The sequence below is a fragment of the Copadichromis virginalis genome, linkage group LG14 (assembly GCF_057382275.1).
Source record: "Copadichromis virginalis isolate Kocher_CV1m ecotype Utaka linkage group LG14, C_Virginalis_male_GT1.1, whole genome shotgun sequence".
Classification (NCBI taxonomy): domain Eukaryota; kingdom Metazoa; phylum Chordata; class Actinopteri; order Cichliformes; family Cichlidae; genus Copadichromis; species Copadichromis virginalis.
Window position 1 is genome coordinate 33562473 of NC_140631.1, and position 5297 is coordinate 33567769.

General features: G+C 38.2%; 1 long non-coding RNA gene across 1 annotated transcript; it reads left to right on the forward strand.

Moving 5' to 3' along the window:
• Nucleotides 1-1398: 1398 nt before the first annotated feature.
• LOC146694387 (uncharacterized) lies at nucleotides 1399-2874 on the forward strand. Its single transcript, XR_014923885.1, has 3 exons — nucleotides 1399-1447; nucleotides 2173-2330; nucleotides 2756-2874. It is a non-coding gene; the product is annotated as an uncharacterized LOC146694387 (long non-coding RNA).
• The last annotated feature ends 2423 nt before the right edge of the window (nucleotides 2875-5297 follow it).

A 5297-nucleotide genomic window follows, 5' to 3' on the forward strand; every position in this document is an offset into this window, starting at 1 on the left:
TTATATTTAAATTTTGTTGTGGTTTGCATTGTTTTGTGTTGTTTTCACTTTAAATTTGTAAAAGGAAAAAGCTGAAAATTTAAATAGTTAAAAGTTGAAATGTGAATAGATTTTTGTATTATATGATTTATTTATTACATTTTATGTGGAGTGAATAAATAAAAGTATATTTACGGTGGCGCCTAGAGACAAAGCACATACAAACTTCAAATCACGTACGAACTCTGAAGCATGTACAAACTCCAAAACACGTAAAAAAAAAATGTACAAACTCCAAAACACGTAAAAACATGTACAAACTCCGAAGCACGTAAAAACTCAGAAGCACATAAAAACTCAAAACACGTACAAAAGACAACAGAAGTGCTCCAGGATGCTGGGCGCAGTGTTGAGCTTTTGTTATCTTGTGGCTACACAAGCCAGCAAGTACCAACGACCGGATTTGGTGTGTGGTAGTAACAAGTAAATGAACTTTTTTTTAAATTATTTGAATATATATGAGTGCCTGTGTAATACACAAACAATACACACATGCTTTCAATTGTGTCATTTAAGTGATCTAGTAGCTCTGCTTTGGAAGTTCAGTTCATGCTAGAAATGTGTTTTGGAGTTTGTACGTGTTTTGTCTCTAGGAGCCACCGCATGTATTTATATATAAACATATATAAATAAAACCACTTGTTTTTACGTTAGTAATTCCTTTTGTGCATAATTTCATATTATTGTTAATAATAAATTAATTAAAGCAAGAAAACAACCTGAAGAGCCTGTTCGGAGCCGAAAGAGCCGGCTCTTTTTAGTGAGCCGAACCGAAAGAGCCGGATCTCTAAAAAGAGCCGGAAATCCCATCACTAGTATGGAGGCTGGTTAAGTCTGGATTGTACCTTTGCTGTGTTTGGCTGGGGACAGCCTTTGTTTAACCTGGGGTGAATATGTAACAGTCACAATGGTTTGGTGTCTCTTTAATGTAACATAAGTCAAGGGGTTATGAGGTCATTAGTTGAAGACGGCTCAGAAACATTTGAAGATTAAAATTTAGCATTATGGCTGCTGGTGGTTTGTAAAGCCTCTACTCAGCTGTATTTTTGTTACTAATTTATGTTTGTTGTTGTTTAACACAGATTTCAGAAGAGCAAATATGCTTAATAGTTTAACTAGATTTCATTTGTCAGTGTGGGACTGCTGAGTCACCGGAAGAACTCATTTCATTCATTCTCCACATGATGTTCATATGCAGAAATGTTTCACAGGAACTGCTTTCTCCCAAAGGTTGAACTAGTGTGTTTCCATAGATTACCTCTGTATGAATGTACTTCTTAAATGAAGGCAAGTGTTTGTCCTTTTTTGTTCCTCAGGTACAGTACGTGATATCAAGGGCAGACGGTCAACACTGGGGGAAGACAAGAAGCAGACGCACTTCCAAGAGGGAGCTGCAGTGAGGTCAGAGGTCAGAATCTGAAACAGCTCAGGTTTATATTTTAGAGGTTATAAAAAATCAAAATGTATTTATAAAGAAACCTTTAAATAATGGTCATAATTATGATTATTATAAGAAATATCAAACATTTAAGTGGATTTTCTGTTACACATATCGTGTTAGCCCTGCAATAAACTGGCAGCCTGTCTTTGTCCTGTATCAGCTGGGATAGGCTTCATCCTCCCGCAACCCTGAATTGGATACATTGTATTCCAATTATGTAATCTGATCATTTACAAACTCAAGGTATCTAATCAAAATGTAAGTAATAATTATAAAATGGGAAAGCAGAAATAAGTGTGACATAAATGTAAATGTGTGAGCTGACATAGAGGACAGCTACATGTAGTCTGAAAAACCTTTGTTGTCAAGTTTGCAGGTATATCAGCACGAGACATTCTTACATAGAAGAGACGTTAAAGTCTCTGACTCAGTGAAGCATTATTGGTCCCGTCTGTTTGGATAAATATAGTAAGCTGATGTATGTGCATTTATTGACACATTTTCTTAAGTGCTTATCCAGTTCAGGATCACAGTGGAGCTGCAGCTGGATATGTTCACTAAATAAACCTTACAAAAGTTAACAATAAACCTGCATCCATGTACGTTGTTGTCCACAGGATGAGAAAATCAAACTCGAAGACTGTGGAACATGTTAATAAATGTTTGTGTGTTTATGCCTGTGTCTTTCACAGGAGGCGCTGGAAGGTTTCCCTAATAGTTCCTGGTGAATCAAAGCAGAACCATAAAGATTGCTGGACTGCATGATGGCCTTACCCCTGAGCAGTCATCCTGTTAAAGGAGGAACCAGTTAGAAGCTGTTTTCAAAGTAGCTGAGCAGATTTCATCTCAAGTAAGCAATTAACTGTTTGTTCATCTGTTCTGCCACTTAAAGAGCATTTAAGGACGTCTTTCGAGTGTCCAGTTGAATTAATTCTACTGGCTCTCATGGTCATTTGTTATTATAGACATATTTTTCATGTTCATCCAGCTATTTAGTAAATTCTATCTATTTAGTAATATCAGTCAGCTATAAAATGTAATATAAATATAAAAATATCTAAATATCTCCTGCCCTTTATGTTTTAATGATGTAAGTCTGTTATCGTGTTACATTAGCATTCCTCACATATCAATGAGATGCTGTACAGTACAATCCTACTGACACAGCAGAGGGATAACGACGGCTATTCAACATCGTTACACGACACATTCGAGCTGCATGATGCAGACAAAGTGACTAAATCATCTTTTTGTGGTTTATTGTCTTCAAACCAGCAGACAAAGCCGATTGCAGAAGATGTCAGAGAAGAACTTCAGGCCGTGTACTGAAAAGGTATTTTTTTCTTGTTATCAAAAGACATTTGGAGTGGCAGCTTCTACAACTGGTTGTGCTGAAGTAAAGTTTACAGTCTAAGAAACCACAGTGTTGATGTTCAGCACAAAGAGAAAAGCTCACTTGTTTGAATTTATTTACAATCATAGTTTTATAAATTCTGACTGTAAACAGCTTTTACAGCTTTGATATTGTTTGACACTCGATATCAGGTTTAATTTAAAGATTTCTGTGTCCCAATGAGCCATTTACACTGATCAGTGTCACTTTAACTGTAACACATTCATTATTTAGATTCAACAAAGAAATAACTGAATGTAAAAATGGCAGCCCTCAGGCAGGTTTATAGAGATATATGCATGCATTATGAAATTTATGTATCCCAGATAATTGTTATTCATCTAGTCATGGCAGACCTACCTCTTCCTCCCAAGTTAACTGCAACCCAAAAGAACTAGTGGGGCTATTTACACACTCACAACCAGTGTGGGGTAAAAAGAGCCACCAAAAAGCTGTCAGCCACAGATGTGCTAGAAGAGTTAGAAGCTCTACTTATGGAGAAACTTTCTAAGTCTAACAGAGGACAGGTACTCCTGCCCAAATAACATGATATAACCCCACATACAGCCCAGCCATAAAGTGAACCAAGTCATTTAGTTAAAGACAGCATGGGACCAAATGCATGTAACCAGCCTGCATCAACCTGACATTTCTTCCTCCTGAATTAAATGAATGAATGGATGAAAGTTAAATGACTACAAACCTAAAGCCACTAGTTCCCACACTGGAGCTCCCTGACACTGTGTGTTAACCGTATTTAGCTTGTATCAACAGTTGTAACAGGCTAAGCCACCTGAGACACTGCATTGAATTTGTTCCTGTCTTAATGATTTCAGCTGACTGGTTTCAACTCAGATGTTCTGCTTTTTCCTTTCAGTAGATCAAAGCAGCTTGTGCTCCTTCTGCTTCCAATTTAGAAGAAGAAGAAGAAGGCGAAGGCTTCAGCGAAGCGGCGTTGATGGTCTCAGTGAACAGTCACGGTCACACACTGCATGTGGTTTTAAAAGCAACATTTCTGTTCACCACAACAATGGAGATGTGTAATATTAGTGCAGCTACGGTTTGTTCTTGAACATCAGTTTTGTTTTCTACTTTGATCACTTAGACCAAAAAAGTGTTGTTTTCAGATTCTTTCTTTTACATCTATAAACCACCTGTTCATTTTTTTTATTACAATTAGTTTCACATGAATGTTAGTGTTTCCTTTATGATCTTTTAATGCTTACACTACACTGTACATGTCTACATTAGATACATTTCTGTTACCTGGTTCTGTTGACTCAGAGTTGTGAAATGTTCTTTTATTTAATGCACAATATGAAGCTCATAATTTTCTTACAAATAAAACTCTGATGACAAACATGAACAGCTGTGCTTATTTCTGAGACATGAGTTTTTGAATGTGTTCATATTTAGACAGTGTGCATCTGTATGCTGAAACTGTAATGGTGAACCTGAGGTGATGGTCAACAGAAGGCAAATATACAGTGGGGCAAAAAAGTATTTAGTCAGCCACCGATTGTGCAAGTTCCCCCACTTAAAATGATGACAGAGGTCAGTAATTTGCACCAGAGGTACACTTCAACTGTGAGAGACAGAACGTGAAAAAAAAATCCATGAATTCACATAGTAGGATTTGTAAAGAATTTATTCATAAATCAGGGTGGAAAATAAGTATTTGGTCAATAACAAAAATACAACTCAATACTTTGTAACATAACCTTTGTTGGCAATAACAGAGGTCAAACGTTTACTATAGGTCTTTACCAGGTTTGCACACACAGTAGCTGGTATTTTGGCCCATTCCTCCATGCAGATCTTCTCGAGAGCAGTGATGTTTTGGGGCTGTCGCCGAGCAACACGGACTTTCAACTCCCGCCACAGATTTTCTATGGGGTTGAGGTCTGGAGACTGGCTAGGCCACTCCAGGACTTTCAAATGCTTCTTACGGAGCCACTCCTTTGTTGCCCGGGCGGTGTGTTTTGGATCATTGTCATGTTGGAAGACCCAGCCTCGTTTCATCTTCAAAGTTCTCACTGATGGAAGGAGGTTTTGGCTCAAAATCTCACGATACATGGCCCCATTCATTCTGTCCTTAACACAGATCAGTCGTCCTGTCCCCTTGGCAGAAAAACAGCCCCATAGCATGATGTTTCCACCCCCATGCTTCACAGTAGGTATGGTGTTCTTGGGATGCAACTCAGTATTCTTCTTCCTCCAAACACGACGAGTTGAGTTTATACCAAAAAGTTCTACTTTGGTTTCATCTGACCACATGACATTCTCCCAATCCTCTGCTGTATCATCCATGTGCTCTCTGGCAAACTTCAGACGGGCCTGGACATGCACTGGCTTCAGCAGCGGAACACGTCTGGCACTGCGGGATTTGATTCCCTGCCGTTGTAGTGTGTTACTGATGGTGAC